General features: G+C 46.7%; 1 non-coding gene across 1 annotated transcript; it reads right to left on the bottom strand.

Annotated features, from left to right (window-relative positions):
* Positions 1–9,790: 9,790 nt before the first annotated feature.
* TRNAT-GGU lies at positions 9,791–9,862 on the bottom strand. Its single transcript has one exon. It is a non-coding gene; the product is annotated as a tRNA-Thr (tRNA).
* Positions 9,863–10,481: the final 619 nt, after the last annotated feature.

Genomic DNA, 10,481 nt, shown 5'->3' with positions numbered 1-10,481 from the left:
CCCCGAAATGACCTCTGCTTATAGACTGCCTGTCAACCAAAGAAACCCTCAGCCTAACTGGGGGTGGAATGATTTCTTTCTTTTCTTCCTTCCTTCTTTCCTTCCTTCTGTTGGGTCACTTGCCAGAAAAGCAAAGGAGCAAGGCTGTTTCTCACGAAGTCTTGTTTTTTAAAAAATATGTTTTTAAACAAGCAGACAGTTTGGCATTGGGCTCCCCAACCAGACCCACCAAAAGGTCCAGAGCTCTTTGCTCCAGCTCCACTCATGGTTCTGCTCTGGGCTCCATGTCCAGGTGGCACACATATTCCAAAACAACTGATTTCATGAGCTGGCAACATTCACTCCTTTAAAAGAAAAACAGAAGACAAATAGGTGAGAGCAAGTCATTTTCAAGCTTTTCTAGGAGACCCTGGGGTTTGTTGGCATTCTGCATTCTGCAGTGGTAAGCAAAGTTATCCAAAAGACAGCTTACCCACCATTACCAATTTCCCTGGCTGCAGCATGTAGCTGACGGGAAAGTGCTATATTTATTTAAGAGATTGATAGCCAGCCGGAATGAACAAACTGATTAAGGAAGGCAGCAAACAGGGAGGAAGGCAAGAAGAGGAACAGCAGGGACAAGAATATGAAACAAAGCTGTTGCTTAAGCAAAAGATCCAAGTCTAACCAGGGTTGCATTCACACATTGTTGCACTAAAGCAATAATATCTATATATCTAATTCACAACAGTCCCCTCTGCAGATGGATACATTTCCACAGTTGGACGGAGCACTCTCCCCCAACAGGTTTTTCTACAAACTCAAGGGACTCTGTGGGTCTGCAGGAAAAAAAACCAAAAAATTGAAAGAAAGAAAAAACCCTGAGGGAGGGTTGAATTCCCCTCCAATACTTTTTGAAATTGCCATTGCAGGGATCTACTCCAGGCCTTGCCGCATCAAGAGTGAGAGATACTGAGATAGCCAGAGAGAGACAGAGAGGGGAGGAAGCAAAAGCAGGACTGGATGTGGGATTGGGGAAGATTCCTTCTGTGGTAGGAATGGCTAAATAGCAGGGGGTTTGGAACCAGGCCTCGGACTAGGATTTCCCACTCTGAGTTGGGAAGTGCCTGAAGACTCTGTGGTGAATCTGAGGAGTGCAGAGTTTGGGGAGGGAGAGACCTCAGCTGGATATAATGCCACAGAGTCTACCAATTTTCTCCAGGGGACAGATTTCTGTTGTCTGGAGTTTAATTGTAATTCTGGGAGATCTCCAGGTCCCACCTGGAGGCTGGCAAACACAGGCCTAGCAGCACCCTCTAAGTGACTTGATATCACCTGACTTGCATGACTCAACTAGGCCTGGCTGATTGCTACTGTTCAACAGCAGCCACCCTATGAAAATCAGTGTAGTATAATGGTCAAAGCTTCAGAGTAGTGTTTGTGAGACCCAGGTTTAGATCCCCATCTTGCTGCGGAAGCTCACTGGGTGATTTTGGACCAGTCACATACTTTCAGCCTAACCTACCTCATAGGGTTGTTGTGTGGATGAAAAGGAGGAGAGAATAATGTAAACTGCTTTAGTCCCCACTGTGGAGAAAGACCATAGTTTTCTTCAGTAGAAGCTGCAGGGGGAAAGGAGATGGAAAGCTGGGGACAGAGTCGCAAATAAAGGCAGGTTAGCTGTTGGGTGGGAAGGAGATAGGGATGCGAACTCCAGGTTTGGTAATTCCTGGATATTTGAGGGGTGGAGCCTGGGAATGGTGGGGACTGAGGTGGGGAGGGACTTCAGTCCAATATAATATCTTAGATTCCACCCTCCAAAGCAGTCATTTCCTGCAGGGGAACTAATGTTGCCAGCCTCCAAGTGAGAGCTGGTGATTTCCCGGAATAACAACTGATCTCTAGAGAAAACGACTGCTTTGAAGGGTGGCGTTTATGGCATTATACACTGTTGAGGTTACTTCCAAGCTCAAACTGCATCCTCCCAAGGCCCCACCTCCAAATCTCCAGGAATTTCCACACACGGAGCTGGCAACCCTAAGCGGAACTGATTTCTGTATTTGGGCAATCCATTGTGATTCCTGGAGAGCGGCTGCTGCCACTGCTCCTGTGGGTGAGGGAGTAGGTGGGAGGCCTGACATGGGGAGAAAGAGTGATGGGTGGGGGCAGAAAGAGGAGGCATGGAGGGGGGAGGGAGAGAAAGAGAGAAGTGTGGGGTGGAAGGAAGGAGAAAGAATGTGAGAGAAATAGGGGGAGAGGAGAAGAAGCAGAGGTGGGGGGATGAGATAGCTGCTCCCACAAGTTTCTTACGGGTCCCCACTTGTGCAATTATATTTTCCTGTGTGGACAAGATGATCCAACTGCAATAAAGGAGCAACAGTGCATATCTAATGTAGTCTTAGAAGTACATCAGGCCAAGCCAGGTCAGAAGGACCCCATAGACTGGGTACCATGAGATTAATATGGTTCTGACTTCCTTAATTCTGTGACCTCAAGTGAGTCATCACAAGATGAAAACGCTGCTACTTTTTATCCCAGCTGATCTTTGCCTTTCCCTGATTCTAATCCAATGAACCAATGCCTCTGTGATGTGCGCCTTTCTCTGGATTGGTCTGCATTGCTTATCTCCAGTAAAGACATAGGCTTGTGCAAACGCTCAAAAGAACCTATTCAAAACAGTCAACAGATCCTAGGTGCTTGGCTTCTGGCTGCATACTGCTTTGTGGTTTAATAACTATGCCTGTAGGCTGTTAATTATACCAACACCATGACTGAAGACATAAGATACCAATATATGGGTTCAGTTAGTTTTTATTAATAGCTCATCTATGCATGTACACAAAAGCTTATACCTTGACTATAACTTTTGTTGTTCTTAAAGATGCCGCTGGACTCAAATTTTGTCCTAGTGGCTCAGTTTTTCATCTGGTCTGTCTTTCACAGCTTTGTTGCTTACTACCTTGCCATTGATAAAGGTGTTTTCCACTTGGGGACAAGCTTGTGTAATTTCCAGGCAAATGTGGAAACAGCCACAATCGTGCATTATCAATGCTGTGGACTCTCTTTTCTCTTCTTGTGCCCTGGCACAGAATAATGTCTCATGTCTCAAAACATATTTTTTGCTAAACTAGGGTTGCTGGCTCTGGGTTGGGAAATACCTAGAGATTTGGGGTGTGAAGCCTGAGGAGGGTGGGGTTTGGGGAGGGTAGAATGCCATAGAATTCACCTTCCAAAATGGCCATTTACTCCAAGTGAACTGATCTCTGTTGCCTGGAGATCAGTTGCAATAGCGGGAGATCTCCAGCCATCACCTATGGGTTGGCATCCCTATGCTAAATAGGTCCAAGGACAGTGACAGTATCGCTAAGATGAGTCCCGTCTATATCGGGTTCTTTGCAAAAAATTATCTGTTTTCATAGTTGTGATGGAAAATAGTTGTGCATAGAAATGTACATTTGGGACCCCCCGAATCCGACTCTAGGGTTGCGGTGCTCATCTCCGTTTCCAAGCCAAAGAGCCAGCGCTGTCCGAAGACATTTCCGTGGTCATGTGGCCGGCATGACTAAACACCAAGGCGCATGGAATGCTGTTATCTTCCCACCGAAGCGATACCTATTTATCTACTTGCAATTTCTTGCTTTCGAACTGCTAAGTTGGCAGGAGCTGGAACTAGAGATGGGAGCTCACTCCATCATGCAGCACCCGGGTCTCGAACTGCTGAACTACTGACCTTCCACAGTCTGCAGCTCAGCGTCTTAACCACTTGAGCCACCGCAGCTCAAGTTGTGGATGCAGAGTTGTGTATGAAATGTACATTTGGGACCCCCAAAAAGAAACTAGAGGACCAAGGGACATACACATTTAAATAAATATATGGTTTTTATGTATAATACTATTTAAGAAACAGCATTTACTTCTTTTCTTCTAATGGTGATTTCACATTCCTAAGCAGTAAGGTCCTAATGGAGTGACATGTCTGTATTTTTCAGCAATTAATGTACATTGAACGGTATCCACAGCTTGTTGACATAAAGAAAGATCTATTCTGTAGTCACTAGTTTTAATATGAGGTCTTGCAAATGTTTTACTAAAAAGACAGTGGTGTTTCCCTAGCCTCTGATGCACCCCATGATCAAGAAACTCTACATTTTAATCTTGATCTTTTCTCCTTAGTGATCTTTATTGTCTCCGTTAACACTCTCCCCACAGTATGATGACTGAAGTAATGGAATCGACGGCTCTCACATTTTTGAAGTAAAGATTTATAATGGTAATTTTCTGGACTGTTCAAAATGGGGTATAGATTCATACATGATAACAGAGGATGGGTTTGTTTATTTATTTAGTACACGTTTTATCTCATCCTTCCTCTAATGAGAGCAGGGTAGTTCTTGTATCCTCCATTTTATTCTCTCAAAGGCAGTATGAGATAAGCTAGGCAGAGAAAGAGTGACTGGTACAAGGTCGCCCAGTGAGCTTCCGTGAAGCATGGGGATTGGAACATGAGACTCCAGGATCCTTCTCTGCCTGTGCCACCCTCCAGGAGTAGAGATAACATCAAACCTGGTGTCCACTGGGTCTTGAAAGCACCAGCCTAGTTACTTTCACAGGCTATTAGAACTTGGCTAGTCCAAACACCTGAATGTGTGGGTAGACTCATGCACCTCAGGGTTAAAACTCATTGCAAAGGGAAAGATACAGCACTGTAACCTGCCCCCTGGACCTAGGAACCTGCCTGAGACCTCCCACTCACTCTAGCCAATCCCCTTCCATTTCTACTTCCTTTCGTCTTATAGCCCCAGCCCCACGCCTTGTCTTTATGCTAAGCTCCATCCTCCTCTTCTTTGTTCGCTGATCCTTAGCCAGCTCCTCCTCCCCCCAGCCACGCCCTGTCTGAACCCACCTGGGCCCAGGGAGCCACTACTCCTTCATCCATACTTGCCCATTGTCTCCACACCTTCTGAGACTCCCTGTAGCGGACTGCCAAAGCTGCCCTGCTGCTGGGCCTCCTCTTGCTGAGTCTTCCTGCACCTGATCCCACCCTGCTCTGCCCAGGTGAGTCTTGCTGATGGGCACAGGGCAAGCCCTGCCCAGCCAGGCAGATCGTTGCCAGGCAGCCCACCATTGTGACACCAACCATTGCACTATAGTGGCTTTACTCTGTGAAGCAGCCACCGAACCAGTCCCAGCTTTAATACCCCTCTCCCATTTTACTAGTGGAGGCAAAACAGAAGATGCTAAATGTATCCTGCGTTTGTCACTAAAATCAGGAGTGAAATTTGTCTCGGAGCTAATGCAAACACAGCACCTGCCTTTGACTTGCAAATAAGTGTGATCTTCTGCTCCCCTAGCAAAAGCTGCATGTTTGCTGTAGTGGAGAAGTACACAAGCAGCAGGTCTGAGAGTAATATCATTGGATCTACGAGAAGAAGCTTGTTGAGCAAACTGTTGTTCAGTTAAGCCAATACATACGTGCCTCCTTTATCCAGGGCACTGTCGGGGTTATCCAGGGCTCAAACTGCATATTGTTTGTAAGCAATGGAATAGGGGAGAAAGGGGACAGTATCGTCCTCACGGGTCCCAGCAACGCTTCTCCCCTGGCCGCCCACTGGTTCTCCCTGAGGTGTTTATAAATCCATCTGGGTCAGCAGGGCTGATTTACACACAGAAAACTACGCATCCTCCACGGATGCTATTTTTAGGAGGTGGGAGACGCTACATGGTTTGTTACTTCAAGTCTGCCAGACAGAATCATTTTGCTTCCCTGCCCGACTCCCAGACCTGAGCACATTTGTGCCCATTTGTGTTATGTATTTTCTCACAGTTGTCTGGAAATTGTAATCTGAGCCAGTCAGTTCTGAGCATTTGCCAGCATGATGAAAGCCACGGGCTGATGAATGCAAAAGCAACACATACATGAGAGCGTACCTGACCTTCAAAAAGTGTGTGACCTGCCTGTGACGATGATGTTGCTGGGGCATGTGTAATCCAAAAGAAGGCAGTAATTATAGCATATATCAATCGTGGCTACCCAGCCAGCCACCAGGCATCATGTCATCATGGTGAGCAAGGTATCAAAAGATCTTGTTTCGCTTGGGATGTCTGGTTCCTTTTCAGCTGATAATTTCTTTGCAGGATTTTTACTAGTTTTGCATCTGTGCAGGGTATTCCTGGCAATTTTAGTCCCCACCCCACCCCACCCCACCCCAATCCATTCTGCAATCCCAGCCCAATTGCATATTTTTTTTTGGTCTTGATCTTACGAAGAATCTTTGCCGCTCGATTCAAATGTTATCCTTTCTTGTGATCTGCTTCCTGACTGACTGAAATTTAATCCACTCTGGGTCCCAGTGAGAAAGGCAAACTATACGTGAAGATAACAATACATTTATTTTATTTTAAAGATGTATTAGCCGCCTTTCATCCTTAGGAGCTCAGGGCAGCTTGTGTGTGTGTATGTGTGCTAGATGCCCTAGAGTTGCAGCTGACTTATTGTTGGATAACCCTGCAACCCTGCATGCAAGAGGATCTGGGAGGGAAAGGGTTACGGGTGCTGGCCTCCAGGTGGGCCCTGGGGATCCCCTGGAATTGCAGCTCATCTCCAGACTACAGAGATCAGTTCCCCCGGAGAAAATGGGTGCTCTGGAGGGTTCGCTCTGTGGCCTTGTACCCCACTGAAGTCCCTGTCCTCCCCAGGTTCCACCCCCAAAACTCCAGGAGTTTCCCAACCTGGATCTAGCCCCCTCCCTTTCCTATCATTGGCCAGAGGGGACCTGGCAGCCCTAGAAAGGGTTATGAGAATTCTCTCACTGGGGTACACTTGGCAGTTGGCCCCACCCTCTCTGGCCCTTGATTGCCTTCTGCGTTGAGATGTGAAGGACCGGAAAAAACCCGGGAAACATTGGGAAAACAACGTTTTTTCCTGAAGCCTTTTTTGTCCCCCCCCCCAAATCGGAAAAAATCGGAAAAAGAAAAGAAAAGAAAAAAAATGATTATGGAACGTTTTATTTTAACATGATGAATAAAATACTTTAAGACAAGGTGTTTAAATATTTTCCAAATAATTTCTAAAAAATACGTATCAGATTGATCTAATTTCTGTGCACTGAGGACAAGCAAGTCCTAGGTTACAAACTGAACTCTCCAATGCAAGAACAAGATGCATTTCTTCCTTTAGGAGGTGCTATTGTCACAAGAAAAGAAAAAGGTTTCAGGTTTTGTTTTTGCATGTGGGTGGGTATTCTGTTTGTAATAATTGTTTGGATAGACTATATTTTTAATAGGCTAGTTGTGATAATTTCATGTCAAGTAAAAATGTCCATAGTCATATTTTATGTTCCTAAAGTAACAGAATGACTTTCAATCTGGAAAAGAAAAAAGAAGTGCTAATGTAGCATTTTTTCATTTTTTTGGACGTTTCCCCCCGAAAAAAATGGAAAAAAACGGTTTTTTTCCCGAGCTTCAACATTTCCGGAAATTTTACATCTCTACTCTTGTGTCATCTTATATAGGACCTCTCTTCTTCTCTCTCTCTTACCTGGGCTTGGAGCTGTTGCAGGTTAACCTTATTTGAAGTTAATCTGCTCACAATAAATTAAATGGACCTACATGAATATGTCCTGTAAGACGTACTTCTATTTTTGTAAGTAAAAAAATTATTTCTCTTGTTGCCATTGGAGTCAGACCATCTCTGTAATTTGTTAGAACAACATTTCTCCCTTAAATGGGAAAAGGGGAGGATTGGGGATACTTTGAAAAGCTTCTGTGCTTCCAAGGCAACTGGTTTTTTTTAACATTTAACCCAATACTTATAAGGACCCCAGAAAGGGGCTTTCAATGCCAGAGAGGTTCAGAGGCAGTTCGCCAGTCCAAAGTAGCTCACAGCATAGATTAAACACATAAAATAAAATACATCAAAAACCTAAAGACTACATTGAAAATCACAATTCAGGACTGCTAATAAACTTAACCAAACACAGTCCTAAATAAAACTGTCATTAACATCCTGAAACCATTATTAATATCAATATTATTCTTGAGGTTAATAGTAATAACATGAACAGCCAGCCTCTAGAACAAAGTTGGGAGTCCAGTGGCAACTTTAAGACCAACGAAGTTTAATTCTGGGTAGAAGCTTTCATGTGCATGTGCACAAAATACCCAGAACCGATGCTCCCTCTAAGCTGTGGAGTCTTGTGAGCAAAAATTCCACTTTGTGAGCTTCTGGCATTAAAGCTGTGAGCGAGCGATTTGGCTGCTGCATCAATTAGTTCGCTCTGGAGCCCACCTTCCTGAGCGAAGGCAAAAATGTGTGAGCCAGAGGCTAAAAAACTGTGAGCTAGCTCACACTATGGAGCTGCGGTGGCTCAAGTGGTTAAGACACTGAACTGCAGGCTGTTGAAGATCAGTAGTTCAGCAGTTCGAGACTCGGATGCTGCATGATGGAGTGAGCTCCCATCTCTAGTTCCAGCTCCTGCCAACCTAGCAGTTCGAAAGCAAGAAATTGCAAGTAGATAAATAGGTACCACTTCGGTGGGAAGGGAACAGCGTTCCGTGCGCCTTGGTGTTTAGTCATGCCGGCCACATGACCACGGAAACGTCTTCGGACAGCGCTGGCTCTTCGGCTTTGAAACGGAGATGAGCACCGCAACCCTAGAGTCGGATTCGACTGGCTTTCGAGCAAGGGAACCTTTTAGCTCACACTAACTCAGCTTAGAGGGAACAAACTAACCTTTGTTGGTCTTAAAGGTGCTGCTGGACTCCGACTTTGCCCTTCAGACCAACACAAGGACCCACCTGAATCCAGCCTGGAGAAAAGCAACATTTCCATGAAGATACTGACTACTGGGTTGTTTCGAAACAAGACACACACCCCTTTGCCATCAATCACACTGCCCCCAAACACTAGCTATTTTCCTTCGCCCCCCCCCTTTCCCCCAAGCAGCAAGTAAATCACTCTCCGGAATGAGTGTCAGGGTTCCTCCGGCACTGTCTCTCCCTTTGGGATGCGCTGACCCACGACGGTGCCCCGAATGCTTTGACAAGCTCCGGAGCAGCCGCAGCGGGAGAGGGGAAACCGTGAAAAGCCCGAGTTGTGAAGCTCTTTTTCAAGAGGGCCCGGCCCCCCCTTCTCGGAGTAATTAATTCTTTGACTGCTGGGGGGGGGGAATTGGCCGAGTGAAAACATACTCAGAGGAGTAACAATTATGCTAATAGGCCAGAAGCCGGGCAGACAAAGAAAGCAGACACCAGGCTGGACCAAGTTGGCGTCTCTGTGCATTCAAGCAGCAGGGGCCTGGACGGACTGCCGCGGCGCATAAAAACAGCCTCTTTGCTCAGGGGACGTTTGCCAAGCAAAGGCGTTCCTGCACCCCGAGAGAACACGGGCACATACCGAGCAACCTGCTCCGTCGGAGCAAAGGGCCATCTAGTCTGGCATGCTTTTTCCCACAGTGGCCAACCAGGTGCACCTCCGGGATGCACAGAAACAGGCCATTAAGGCCATAGCTGCCGCTGGCTGCCGGCCACTGGTATACTGCCTCTGAACATGGAGGTTTCTGTCCGTCATCGTAGCACACAGCTGTTGATAAACAACTTTGGGGAGGGCATTTAAAGACACTGTATCTGATCGTAAAGTGTCTGGCCATCATATGGTGGGAAGGGCCGTCAAGTCACATGGACACATGAAAGTGCCATATACTGGATCAGACCATGGGTCCATCGAGATCAGTACTGCCTACTCAGACTGGCAGCAGCTCTCCAGGGTCTCAGGTGGAGTCTTTTACATCACCTGCTATGTGGTCGTTTCGACTGGGGATCCCAGGGATTGAACCTGGGACCTTCTGCACACCAAGCAGAGGCTCTACCACTGAGCCATGGCCCCTCTGACTTATGGCAAACCCTCATAGGGTTTCAAGACAAGAGATGAACCAAGGTGGTGTGTCATTGCCTGCCTCTCCATCACAACCCTGGATTTCCTACATGGTCTCCCAACCAAGTAATAACCAAGGTCGACCCTGCTTAGCTTCCAAGATCTGACAAGACTGGCTACCCATAGCCACTGCCTCCATGGAGCACACCCTGCAGTCATGTACAGATGCAGGGGATGGGTGGGTGGAACAGCAGGTTTGGGCTCACTCTCCTTCCCAACACATTCAGGGAATGCATGGAGCTGTTGACTATACTGGGCTTCTATGTCCAGTGTACACTTGATTTTTGCTTCTAAGCATGTCAAGACATTGTCCTGTTATAGACTATTTATTATTTAACAGGGGATTGGATAGATTCATGGAGGACAAGCAGAGGTCATTTCGGGGGGGATCGCGGGGGATCGCAGTTCCTCCGGGTGAGGTAAGGGGGTCGGGGCACATGACGAAGCCCTGCCCCCTGCTTCCGGCCGCCCTGCTTCCGGCCCTCATTCAGCTAGGAGGAGGCAGGAGAAGAGGGAGGGTAAGTTGCTTCTTCCCTGCCTCTCCCCACCCCTGCCTGCCTGGGGCCAGGGA

Source organism: Gekko japonicus, unplaced genomic scaffold (genome assembly GCF_001447785.1).
Source record: "Gekko japonicus isolate JY-2015 unplaced genomic scaffold, Gekko_japonicus_V1.1 scaffold3823, whole genome shotgun sequence".
Classification (NCBI taxonomy): Eukaryota; Metazoa; Chordata; class Lepidosauria; order Squamata; family Gekkonidae; genus Gekko; species Gekko japonicus.
The sequence above is the reverse complement of the archived record's forward strand: the minus strand, read 5'-3'. Positions and strand labels throughout refer to the sequence as shown.